General features: G+C 47.5%; 1 protein-coding gene across 2 annotated transcripts in view; it reads left to right on the forward strand.

Annotated features, from left to right (window-relative positions):
• The first annotated feature begins 7,526 nt into the window (after positions 1–7,526).
• Positions 7,527–13,352, forward strand: part of ELF2 (E74 like ETS transcription factor 2) — an 87,847-nt gene continuing 82,021 nt past the window's right edge. For both annotated transcript variants that reach the window (XM_037058503.1, XM_037058504.1), the window contains exon 1: positions 7,527–7,610. The gene's annotated coding sequence lies outside the window, so the exon portion shown is untranslated. The remainder of the gene's footprint in view (positions 7,611–13,352) is intronic.

Raw genomic sequence — 13,352 nt, forward strand, 5'->3', positions numbered from 1 at the left:
GAATTATTGATACAAAACTAGATATGAATATGCATATTTATTTAGAACATTGCCTAACCAGTTTTAGGTCTTTCCTATGATTTGCCTGAGCTCCCTGATTTCCCCCACTGTCCCCCAGCCTCACTAGATCCGAGCCTGTCTCTGCTGTTCCATAGCTGGCCCTGTGCCCTCTACCACCTCGCTCAGGCTCTCCCTCTCTTGCTGGGGGCCTGTCGAGTCAATTAAAGGGCGTTTGTTGTTCCTAAACTCCTTCCACTCCAGCTCAAGGGCATACAGCCTTCAAAGACCTTCCTCTTCTCTGGCTCTTATCTCGGTGACCTCAAAAAGGGAGCTTGTAAAAATAATTTTTGGATTCAAATTCTAACTCTGCTTAGTTGTATTAACAAAAGCAAGTCACTTAGTTTTTTTTAGGCTTCAATGTCCTCGACTGTGGGATGATGATGTTAGAGTAAATATATAATATTCCTCCCGATAGCTCTAAGAAACTGCAAGTTGGAGGTGGGGGACTCCAACCAACCATGCCTCTTCCATTTGTGGAAGCTTAGTTGGCACTGATCACAGAAGGGCCTTATCTCTCCTCAGTCTTACTGGGTGGTAACCGAATTGATCCTCGTTAACATATTAAATTCCTTTCTCCACTCACTTAACCAAATAAAAACCACAGACGTTGTAAGTGGGCCTCTGAAATTCTCTGCTAGCAGAATACAAGGCACTTTCAGGTTTGTTGAGGTGTGACTGGGCTCCTTCACCTACCGCAGGTCACATGTCAAAGGTATGGCCTATTCATAGGGCGGTGAGCACAGGGCAGAGAGAAGCTGGAGAGGACGATGAGGAGGAGGAAGCTAGGAGGAGGAAGCTGAGCAGCCTGTGAAGAGCACAGAGTCTGGGGTCGGCAATGACAATATTAATACCTTCCTGACTGGGTTATTACTAGGATTAAAAGAAAAGACAAAAAGAGAGTACACATTCAGTGAATACTGCTTAAGGTGATGCTAAATTTCAAAAGCATGTTGTTGGTACTTAGGGCTCTGACCACATGAAAGTACAATGATCAATTATTATACCTATTCATGGACTCTTGAACATTAATTTTAACCACGGAACTATTTTTATTTCCCTCTCTTCTTTACATTAGGGAAGTTGACAGTCTTTCATGTGGGTCCACAGTGTTTTAAAACTCAACTCTTCTTCCTGCTTATTCCATTCTTTTCTCTCTGGTGTTCACTTTTTTTAAAAGACTTTATTTACTTTTAGAGAGAGGGGAAAGGAGAGAGAAATAGAGGGAGAGAAACAACGTTTGGTTGCCTCTTACACACCCTGCTCTGGTGACCCGGCCCACAATCCAGGCATGTTTCCTGACTGGGAATTGAACCACCCACCCCCCGGTTCACAGTTCAGCACTCAGTCCACTGAGTCACCCCAGCCAGGGCCGGCACATTTTAATAAGGTCTTCCTGTGACCTTTTAATCCTCCCTGTTGATTGGCTTCTTATCTTGGCCTTATATTTCTCTTTTTGCTTAGCAGTCTGTCATCAGCAGATACAGAAAGTCTACTCAGACCCAGTGTGGCAGGCAGGAAGGACAGGACACAGGAGCCACAGGGTCTTGGGGAGGGAACGTGTTGGCAGCCAGTGGGGAAGGGAGGGTCTGGAAAGAGGGAGGTAGTGGAGATGGCCAGAAACACTCAGCCGGCTGCACCTCTGTAAGGCAGAATGGGAATGACAAACAGGTGAGTTCAGGTGCAAGGTGGCCACAGTGTCTACAACCTTGGGGGACGAGGACGCGAGGCAGGTGTCAAGGCTGATGCAGAAAGCAATACTTTTTACCCCTGATGTTTGGACAAGAACAGTTACAACAAGGCTGCATTTTAGAAGCGGTTAAGAACACAGACTTTGAAGAAGGATGCAACCTTGAATTCCACTGTCTACTGTGCAACTTTGAACAAGTATCTCAATGTCTCTTGCCTTCAGTGTGAACTGTGAGATGGAGATAATTATACAGAACTTGTAAGATTAATGAACAGAAAGTACCTAGCAGTACACTGATGGTGGTCAATATTATTGTTTTTCTAGTTGTTACTAGAAAAATGCCATCCACTATAACTGAAATAATGCCGCCCACTTGAAGTAGCTCACCAAGAGGAAAAAAACCCTATAACTGAAATAATGCCACCCACTTGGAGTAGCTCACCAACAGGAAAAAAAACCCTCCAGAGAAGAAAGCAAATAAATAACGAGGAAAACAAGACTTTTGTTTGTTTTTCTAATCTTTAAGATGACCCAGGAAATAAGTTTTAAAGATTCTATTGACTCATTTTTACTTAGTAGCATGGCAAAAACAGAGCTGAATGCCCTTGCAAACGAGTTACCTCATAAATATGGAAGTTTATTTCAGATCTTTTCCCATGAAAGATATTTCTCTTTGTGTTTTAATGAACTACTATAGCATTTATCCTGAATTTTATTAGTAAACAAGTTTATTCAGAAACTTTAAAGAGTTAATATGATTTTAAATCACTAATAAAATGCCTTCATGTGTACTTCATTTGGACTTTTAATTTTATAATAAAGGAGCCCTGACTGGTGTGGTTCAGTGGAGTGAGCACCGGCCTGTGAACTGAAAGGTCGCCAGTTGGATTCTCAGTGAGGGCTCATGCCTGGGTTTCAGGCCTGGTCCTGGTTAGGGACTTGTAAGAGGCAAGCGACTGATATTTCTCTCCCTCCTTCTCCCTCCCTTCCCCTCTCTTTAAAAATAAATAAATAAATCTTTAAAAAATATACGGAGATAAAATTTGCTTCTAAAAATTGGTTTTGACATTGAAAATATTATAAATTCTAACTAAAATAAAGTATAATCTATCTTAAGCACTTCAAATATTTTAATAAAGCAATAAAATGTTCTTTAATTTATTTGCAGATAGAATAAAATGCTTCCAACTAGAGTACTATTTTAAAGAGAAGATTGCTTTAAAATATATCAACAACCAAAATTATAGAACAACTTTTACTTATTTTACTAGAGATGTTACATGGTAAAATTACACATGCAACTCATGAGGATTCCATTTTTCTTCTATATTTAAAACTATATTTTCTGCTTATTTCACCTGATTGCATTTGATGGTACAAATGCCATACTTGAGAATTGTTACTGGATTCTGGAAACTTAACATGTCCCCCCAAATTACTCTGGTTTGGGCCATTCTTTCAGGCAGGTTTGTCATAACTTGTTTAATATGCAAGGTTTAAAAGGTTCTGATCCACAAAAGGCAATCTGATACCTAAAACCAAGAGTGAGTTTGGGGACTAGGTTCCCAGAGTATAGGAGAGCCATGTGTGATCATCTTCATAGAAGCCCGGAAAGGGGTGGTGGGAGGGACAGATAAAGGGCTCACAAATAAGTCAGTTAACACCAGGATCTAACTGGACAGTTGTTCAGAACCACTAATTCTTTAAGGAGAGGCAAAAGAAGAGATTGTTCTGGGTATTCCTGCAAAGTCCACACGGTTGTTCGTGACCTGGGGATTTGCCCACCTGTAACGAGGAATCCAATAAATTCAAAGATTGCATCAGTAAGTCAAAATTCACTACTTCGGAAGTCTTTGTGGTGGCCAGTTCCTAACAAGGTTCCCAGTCTTAAGCTTTCCATGGTTCTTCATCTCCTGGTGTCTATGTCCTTGTGGAGTATAACCTCTCACTGAGTTGGGACTGATTCGCACGACCGATAGACTAAGTGATGGCTGGGACTCCAGAGGTGAGGTCGGAGAAGGGAGTGCAGTTTCCCCTCATTCTCTTGGACTATTCACTTTGAGAGCTTCCAGGGATTAGCCCAAGAAAGAGCATTTCCGGTTTGGGAGGGCAAATGATTCCCCGGCAACCGCTCAAAGAATTTAGTCTTCTATGTTCCTCTTGTTGATTATCACTCCCATCCCTAAACTGGGCCTGAACGGGTCCTCTTCCCATGAAACATATAGAAATATAATATAAAAGCAGGAAAACTTCTTCCTTTGGTGAGACTATAGTATAGAAGATGGGCTGAAATTTTTAAAAAGGCTGCCTTAGATAATCACAGAAAACAAAGGGGAAATAAACAGAGAAAAGAAGCATGAAAGCATTCTGCCTACTACTCGTTATGTAATCTCATTTACATTTAATCCCTATAAATGCACGTATATGCATACAAATGTACAGAATAGTTTGGAGGCTTAAGTGCTCATCTGTCATTCACAGTTCCCTGTGGAAGCACAGAGGTTTGATACGGCTGCATATGTGTGGAGAGGAGTGGAGAGAAAGGTAGAGAAGGAAAGTGGACTTGGCTTTTTAAAGAAATCTATTTTGTATTGTTTGAAAATAGATGGTGAGAGTATATTTATGAACCACTGTATAATTAAAAATAAGCTATGCAATACGTTGAAAAAACAGAAGTAGAAGCAATCTGGTTATAACACAAGACACCTCCTATTCTATGAACCTGTTTCTAGGACGGCTGTTCACACCTGCCCTTTCCTCCCGCACCTGAGCTCATTAGAATGCCACGCTGCAAACGTGCTGGGGTTCTCACTTGGCCAGCTTCCACAAGGGACGTGTCTTCCCAAGACTTGCTATCAAAGAGCTGCCTCGGAGATATTAAGTTTGGCAACTTCAAGGCCAATCCCCAGACAGCAGAGTGCTATTTTATCAGTCAACGACAGCAACACTAATTCTGGGGAGCAAACCACCCCAAAACACAGTGCTTAAAACAATCCTTTTTCTTTTTGCCTGTAGGTCACTGGCTCCCAGCTGGGGGATGGTTCTAAACCTGCTCCATGCTTCTCATTTTTCTTGGAGCACCAGAACCCCCAGGCATGCTCTTCACACTGTGAAAGGCAGGTGCGGAGAGAGACGGGTGGAAACATGCAATACCTCTTAAGGTCAGGCTCAGAACTATCATCACACTGTCACTTCTGTGCATGTTCCTTTGGCCAGAAGCAAGTGGAATGAACCTAAGTGTTCATCGGTGGAGCGGAGAAACATTCTCATGAGAGGAACTACAAAGCTCCTTTCAAAGGGCACGCATGCCCGGACCAGGGAAGAACTGGGAGAAGTAATGTGACCTACCAAAGCCATCCAGCTCGAACCTTCCAGCTTCCTTCCAATTGGCTGGAGGGGGAATGCATTTCTTCTCTCCGTGAGATGCCTCACTCCAGGCACCGGGCTTTGTCCCTGCATTCTCCTGAATATGCCATGTTTTTGACATGGAGATGCAGAAACACTGATCACTAATTCCTTCAAATATCTAAGTGGACACGGATTCCTACGAGTGACAGGTTATTTGACGGAAAATAGGGGATTAGAAATGCTGCCCTAGAAAAGGTGCTGGGCCTGTAGTGTCCTGTCCACTACGCACCAACGATGTGAAAGTTACAAATCTATAAATTCTTTAGTCTGAAAGGGCGCCAGAGACTTGTCATGTTTTAAAACTCAGGAATCAATAAAACTGCATTAGAGTTAAGAGTATCTTTTTTAAAAAGAGGATCTTTTTGACTAACCCTATTTGCTATCTAAGTTTCCCCTTTAAAAGTAAAAGTCTCTTAAGTCCCCAGAGTTACTTTTTAAGATAGGAAAGAAAGAATCCCCCCTCCCCCAATAAATAAAGAGGCATTAATAGCTTTAAAAAAGAAAGAGAAGACCATTCAATTCTCAGGTTCTTCGGGGACTTAAATCAGTGGGGCCTCCCGTGGTTCCCTGACATTCGAGCCCTATTCTAGGGTTATTTCTACGGTTCCCACGTTATTTTCAAGAGCTACCACTTACATTCAGCAGGGTTTCTTCTCTGCTCAAGACTGGTCGTGGAGCAGCGAAAGGTGCCCATAAATGAAACTGGTGATTACCACGCCAGGCCCCTCCGAGCGCGGGCTGCAGGGGCCCGGGGGGAGTAGAATCAGTCCCCACGCGCACGGGGCAGTCACTGCTCTTTGTTAAAGAAACAAACACTGTACCAGAAAATGCGGCGGCAGAAGAGTGTCAGTGTGTGTGTGTTTGTGTGTGTGTGTGTGTGTGTTGGGGGGGTGCAGACGGAGGCGTTTGTATGCATTACTGTGCATAAGAAAGATCATTAATGAGGCGCTTCAAACGCAGGACAACCCAGGGCACCGTGTCATTGGCTTTGTGCACTTGAAGGCGGGTGAGAGTGCCTCGCTGCGAGGTTCCCCTTTGTGTGGAAGTGGGGAAACCAAAAACGTGCAGCTGCTGCTGGCTTCTCGTTTTCCGATTGTAGGCGGTAGGTCCAAAATACTCCCGCACGGACACACTCCCGCATTCTCGCTCCAACAATACTTGCACTTGAGTTACTTCTCGGTCGCCTACCGAGCGCGGAGCGACAATGGCTCGGTGCGGGCGCCCGCAGCTCCGGGAGCCGCGCCAAGGGGCCGTCCGCCTCGCTCCGCAGCTGCGCGCTGAGCCCAGCCGCCCGACCGTCAGCAAACGCGGGCACCAACCGCCGCGCGGCCCGGCCGTTGGGCGGGTGGTAATTTCTGGGAACGGGGCGGGGTCCACCGGTGTACGAGGCCGGGCGGGGAGGAGGAGCGGGCGGTGTCGAGGGGCGCGCGCCGGGCTGGGCGGTGCGCCACGAGCGTCAGCGGCCGGGGCGGGGTCCGGGCCGAGCGGGCGGCATGCTGCTACCCGCCCGCGCCCCCAGCTTTCACTTAGCCTGGCTGAGAAGTGGAGACGGGAGGGACGCGGGCTAGGACTCTTCCAGCCCCGGTCCCCAGTGACTGTCAGGGTGCCCGAGTGCGGGGCCGTGCTGGAGGAGGAGGGCGGGAGCCCAGAGCCGGGGAAGGGGCGCCGGCCTGGCCCGCGGGGGCGCTCCGAGAGTGGCCGGGCCGTGTGCGTGCGGACCCGGCCAGCTGGGAGGCGAGGGCGGGCGCTGCAGGTGCACGCGCGGCCCCGTCGTCCCCACGCGCCCGGGCGGCCGGCGCGTCGGAGCCCCTGCGCCAGTCGGGGAGGCAGAATGGGGGAGTTCCGAGCAGGGCGCGAGACAAGTGGGGAGAGTCATTACCTGCGCGGGCGGCTTTGGGAGAAGTTGGGGGATCAGGGGCGGGCCAGGCTCGGGAGCCGCGGAGGCAGGTTTGGGCGGGCTGCTGGGCGCGGAGGGCGGCGGGCCCCGCGGGGTATAAATAGCCAGCCCCGCTTTGACAGGAGCTGCGGTGACTGGCGGGGCCGCCCCCCCGCGCCGCGCGGGGAGGGGAGGAGCGCGCGGGGCGGGCGGGGTGGGGGAGGCGGACTCAAGTGTCCTGGTGGCGGCGGCTGGAGGCCGAGGGGGAGGAGCCGACCGGGGGTTGGAGGGAGGGGAGCGGGCCGAGGGCGGGGGCCACCATTGCTCCCCGCGCCGGGCTCTGTGTCGCGGCCGTCGCCTCGGCGGTTGGGGGTCTGTGGGGCGGCGCGGGCGGGGGGCGCTGCGCGGGGCGGCGCGCGCTGTTTTGTCTCCACCTCTCCCAGCGGAGCGGCTCGGGCTGCCGGGAGGCCCCGGCTCCCTCCGGACGCCCGGCCAGCGGCGGCCGCGGCGGCGGCGAGTCCGCGGCCCTGCCGGGAGGGAGAGCGACGCTGCCGTCTTCCCGGGCGACGCGGGGTTCAGGTAAGAGCGCGGGCTGCCGGGGCCGTGGGAGGGAGCGCGGAGGGCGCGGCGAGGAAGCCTCGCTGTCCCGAGTGCCGCCGCCTCCCTCCGCGCCCCCCTCCCCGCGCCTGTGTTGTTTGCTCCGCGGTTTGCGAAGGGGTTTTCCGGCGGCTGTGGCCGTGACACCCGCGGGGCGCGGGGGAAGGGGGCTGGCGCCCTCGGGCAACGGTCGGGGAGCGGGACGCGGAGAAAGGGGAAGGCGCGCTGCGCGCCGGCCCGCGGGGAGTGCGGGGCGCGGGGCCGGGCGGAGGGAAGAGGTTACGGACCCTTGGCGGGGGGGATGGGCCGCGCGCGGCTGGGCTCGCTGTGTTTACATCTCCGCGCGAGTCACCTCTGCCGAGAAGCGGACTGAACTGACCCGCCTTCTCCCGCGGGGAGGCCAGGGCGGGGGTCCGGCTCTGGAGGAAGCGCGTCCTGGGAGGGTCCGGTAGGGCGGGAGGCTGCGGCCGGCGCCGGGGCAGGGCGGTCAGCTCGGGGCGGGACCTGGGAGGCTCCGGCCGCTCGGGGTGGCGTGTGGGGCTGGGGAGCAGTTCCCTTCCCCGCGGGCCTGACCGCCGCCTTCTACCTTCCCTTCCCCGGGCTGCCAGCTTGCTCGGCAGGTTGTACTTGGTCATTCTTTTATTCTCGCGCTCCACGCCGGCCCCCTGCGGCCACTTCCCCTACTCCCCGCGGGGTAGGGAGGCTTGGCTCTGTTAGGAATTTGTTTTTAAACCAAACAAAAACGGGCTCTGCAACACGCGTCCGGTGACGGCCTTCTGGAGCCTCGCTCCGCGGAGCTGGCCCTCCGGGACTGAGCTCCGGGCTGTTGTGGCGGGGCGCGGGAGCAGCTCGCGGAGGGCTCCGCTGGGCCGGCGCCCCCTGTCCCCGCAGCTCTGGGAGCAGGGCAGGGAGCCCCTCTGGTGCTCCAGCTGGGCATTTTATTCCAGGAAAGGACGGAGAACACATTCCACACCGCCAGGAGTGATCCAGATTGCACAGTTTCTAATGTTTCTCGGGAGCCAGCATCCTGGGCTCTTTTTCTAGGAGCTGGGCTCGCTGTAGAACACGCAGCCTTTAAGTTCTTAGCACTTGCTTAAATGAATGAGGAGACAGTTCGTTGTAACACTGTAGGGTTTTCCTCCTTTCTTGTGTTCTTGAACCTTGACTTCAGCTGTGAGGTTTAAATTTTAATCCTGCGAGGAGAGAACGGTAATCGTGTGTTTGGTAATCAGGTTTGCTTTCCTTTTTATCTGTGAGTCTCTGCGGAGAGGTAGATGAAGCTCCCTCTCCAGTGTCGTAGTCGCAGAAGAGGGACAGAATCACAGGAGAATGTACGTGCCCTCTTCAGGACTGGGCGTTTTTGTTTCAGAGTTTCTGCCCTTTCTCAGAAGGTGGAATGATACGGTATAAGACTGGAATGATCATGTATAAGCTGGTCAATTAGAGTGAAAAGAATTTTAGGAATAATTGAAGTTTATATATAGTGCACCACGGTTTGCACCGTGTGTTTTCAGGAACGTTACTGAAGTATCTGGGAGAAAATGGAACTATCTTGGGCATCTGAAATTGGAGTATTTAATGTCAGCCTCTTTTGAAGCTTAGTGACTAAATTGATTAACCATTGCTTCTTATTTCAGACATCCACACTCACACAATGAGAGTTTTGTTGGAAAGAGTTTGTAAGTTTGGGATTTTTCTATTGTAAGTCAGGAGACTGGTGACGATGGCTGTGGCAGGGCCTACCCGTGTTGGAGGCCTTGGCCGGCTCCCAGGTGGCACACCCAGTTTTTTTTTTTTCCATAAGAGCTTTATTGAGATATAATTCCCATGCCACTCAGATCTTCAGTTGAAAGTGTGCAGATCAGTGATTTTTAATATGTTCACAGAGTTGGGCTAGCGATCACCATAATCAGTGTTCGATCAGTCTCATTGCCCCACGAAGGCCCTGCGGAGGCCCTGTGGAGGCCGTAGCGGTCACTTCATTTTTTCCCAACACCCCCAGGCTGAGGCCCCAGAGATCTAACTTTCTGGATATAGATTTGCCTATTCTGAGCATTTTTAAGAAAGATTTTATTTATTTATTTTTAGAGAAAGGAGAAAGGAGGGAGAAAGAGAGGGAGAGAAGCACCAATCAGTTGCCTCTTGCACACGCCCAACGCAACTCCGACATGTGCCCTGACCCGGAATCGAAATGGCAACCCTGTGGTCACAGACTGGTGCTGAATCCACTGGGCAACAGCAGCGGGGCCTGTTCTGAGCATTTTATATGAATTGGGTCACACAATATGTGACCTTTTGTGACTGGTTTCTTTCACTTAGCGTAGCATTTTCAAAGCACTCATATTGTAGCATGCCATCATTTCATTGCATTTTATTGCTGAGTAATATTCCACTGTACGGATATACCACATACTATTTATTAATTAGTTGATAGACATTTGAGTTTCCACTCTTTAGCTGTGATGAATAATGCTGCTAATGAACATTTGTGATCAAGTTTTTGTGTGGTCATGTTTTCATTTCTCTTGGATATGTACATTTAAAATAATCATCTTTTTAAGTTATTTTTTAGATTATTCTTTTTTAAAGTTTTATTTATTTATCTTTAGAGGGAAAGGGAAGGAGAGAGGGAGAGAAATATCAGTGTATGGTTCCCTCTCATGCGTCCCCTGATGGGAACTGGCCTGCAACCCAGGCATATGCCCTGACTGGGAATCGAACCTCGATAGTCTGGTTTGCAGGCCCAGGCTCAATCCAATGAGCCACACCAACCAGGGCTTTAGTTATTTTTTAAAAGAGTTTATTTACTTATTTTCAGAGAGGGGAAGGGAAGAAGAAGGAAGAGAGGGAAACATCAGTGTGTGTGGTTGCCTCTTGCGTGCCCAATACTGGGGACCTGGGCTGCAACCAGGCATGTGCCAGTGACTGGGAATCCAACTGGCGACTCCTTGGTTCCCGGGCCAGCACTCGATCCACTGAGCCTCACTAGCCAGGGAATTTTTTTTAGTTATTTAGTATAAAAAACTGATCCATTTTAGGTGCACAATTCAATGATTTTTAGTAAATACACAGAAGTGTCACCACAAGCCAGTTTTAGAAGACTTCTGTCACCTCCCAAAATTCCCTCTAGCCTCTTTGTAGTTAGTCCTTNATATACCACATACTATTTATTAATTAGTTGATAGACATTTGAGTTTCCACTCTTTAGCTGTGATGAATAATGCTGCTAATGAACATTTGTGATCAAGTTTTTGTGTGGACATGTTTTCATTTCTCTTGGATATGTACATTTAAAATAATCATCTTTTTAAGTTATTTTTTAGATTATTCTTTTTTAAAATTTTATTTATTTATCTTTAGAGGGAAAGGGAAGGAGAGAGGGAGAGAAATATCAGTGTATGGTTCCCTCTCATGCGTCCCCTGATGGGAACTGGCCTGCAACCCAGGCATATGCCCTGACTGGGAATCGAACCTCGATAGTCTGGTTTGCAGGCCCAGGCTCAATCCAATGAGCCACACCAACCAGGGCTTTATTTATTTTTTAAAAGAGTTTATTTACTTATTTTCAGAGAGGGGAAGGGAAGAAGAAGGAAGAGAGGGAAACATCAGTGTGTGTGGTTGCCTCTTGCGTGCCCGATACTGGGGACCTGGGCTGCAACCAGGCATGTGCCAGTGACTGGGAATCCAACTGGCGACTCCTTGGTTCCCGGGCCAGCACTCTATCCACTGAGCCTCACTAGCCAGGGAATTTTTTTTAGTTATTTAGTATAAAAAACTGATCCATTTTAGGTGCACAATTCAATGATTTTTAGTAAATACACAGAAGTGTCACCACAAGCCAGTTTTAGAAGACTTCTGTCACCTCCCAAAATTCCCTCTAGCCTCTTTGTAGTTAGTCCTTATTCTCACCCCTTAGTCCCTGGCAACCAAAGCACTGATTTGTGCTTTGTTTGCAGATTTGCCTTTTCTGGTTGTTTTTTTTTTTTTTTTGGTAATCACCTGAGAACATGCTTACTGATTTTAGAGAGAGGGGCAGGGAGGGAGAGAAGGAGGGAGAGGAGCATTGATGCAAGAGTGAAACATGAATTGGTTGCCTCTTGCACATGCCCTGACCAAGGACCAAACTTGCAACCTATGCGTGTGCCCTGACTGGGAATTGAACCCATGATCATGTAAATGGAATTGTACCGTACTTAGTCTTTTGCATCTGGCTTCTTTCACTTACACTGTTTTTGGAGTTTGTACTTATTGTAACATGTATCAGTATTTTGTTCTTTTTTTATCGGTGACTAGTATCTTATTGTATAGCTATGCAACATTTTATCCGTTGACCAGTTGATGGGCCTTTGGATTGTTTCCAGTGTTTGACTGTTGCAAATAATGCTGCTTGAACGTTTGAGTACAAGTATTTATGTGGACATATGGTTTCATTCTCTTGGGTAGATACCTAGGAATAGAAATGCTGAGTCATCTGTTTAAACTTTAAAAAAACTGGCCATTCATTTTACATCCGTAACAGCAATGTATGACAGAGTTCCAGCTTCTTCACATTCTTGCCAATGTTTGTTATTGTCTTTAGTTTTAATCATAGCCATTCTAGTGGGTATGAATGAAGTGGTTAACTCATTGTGGTGGTTTTGACTTCTGTTTTCCTAAAGATTCAAGGTGTTGAGCATTTTTGTCTGATTATTTGCCACTTATATATCCTTTTTGGTGAAATAGACATTCAGATCTTTTGCCTGTGTTTTGTCTGTCTTACTGTTTTTGAATTGTAACAGTTCTTTATATATTCTGGATTTAAGTCCTTTTTAGATACATGATTTGCGAACACTTTATCTCAGTATGTGGCTTGTCTTTTCACTTTTTTATTACAATCTTTTGAGGCACAAAGGTTTTAATTTCTTGCCCTGACTGGTGTGTCTCAGTGGATTGAGTGCTGGCCTGCGAACCAAAGGGGTGATGGTTCGTTTCCCAGTCAGGGCACATGCCTGCGTTTCAGGCCAAGTTCCATTGTGGGGCTCATAAGAGGCAACCACACATGGATGTTTCTCTCCCTTTCTTTCTCCCTCCCTTCCCCTCTCTCTAAAAATAAATAAATAAAATCTTTTTAAAAAGTTTTAATGTCTTTTTGCAAAAGTTTACATTTTGATGAAGTTTAATTTTTCAGTTTTTTATTTTATAGATTAATCTTTTGTTGTCATCAGAACTCTCAGTGTAATTCAAAGTCTTGAGGATTTTCTCCTTTGTTTTCTTCTAGATGTTTTATTATAGTTTTTGCTCTTAGATTTATGATCGATCTATTTTGAATTAGTTTTTACATATGGTAGGAAATAAGGCTCTAAATTCATCAGTTGCATGTGGATTATCTTAGCCCCATTTGTTGAAAAAGACATTTCTCCATTGATTGTAAATGTAAAGATCTTTTTTCTGCACTCTGAATTCTTTCCCATTATCTGTATGTCTTGTCCTTATGCCTTGGTTAATGTGCTTTGTGAGAACTTACGAGACCAGGCAGTGTTATCCCTCCAGTTTTGTACTTGTTTTTAAAAATTGTGTCAATTCTGTGTCCTGTATAAAAAGGTTCGGCTTGTCAATGTCTGCAAAGAGGTCTTGGAATTTTGATGGGGAATGCATTGAATCTGTGGATGAATTGCTACCTTATAATGTGAATTTTCTAATACATGAACATGGAAATTTCCATTTCTGAGTGACGTTTTCTAGTTA

Source organism: Sturnira hondurensis, unplaced genomic scaffold (assembly GCF_014824575.4).
Source record: "Sturnira hondurensis isolate 20B ecotype Veracruz unplaced genomic scaffold, ASM1482457v3 Scaffold0010128, whole genome shotgun sequence".
NCBI classification, from domain to species: Eukaryota; Metazoa; Chordata; class Mammalia; order Chiroptera; family Phyllostomidae; genus Sturnira; species Sturnira hondurensis.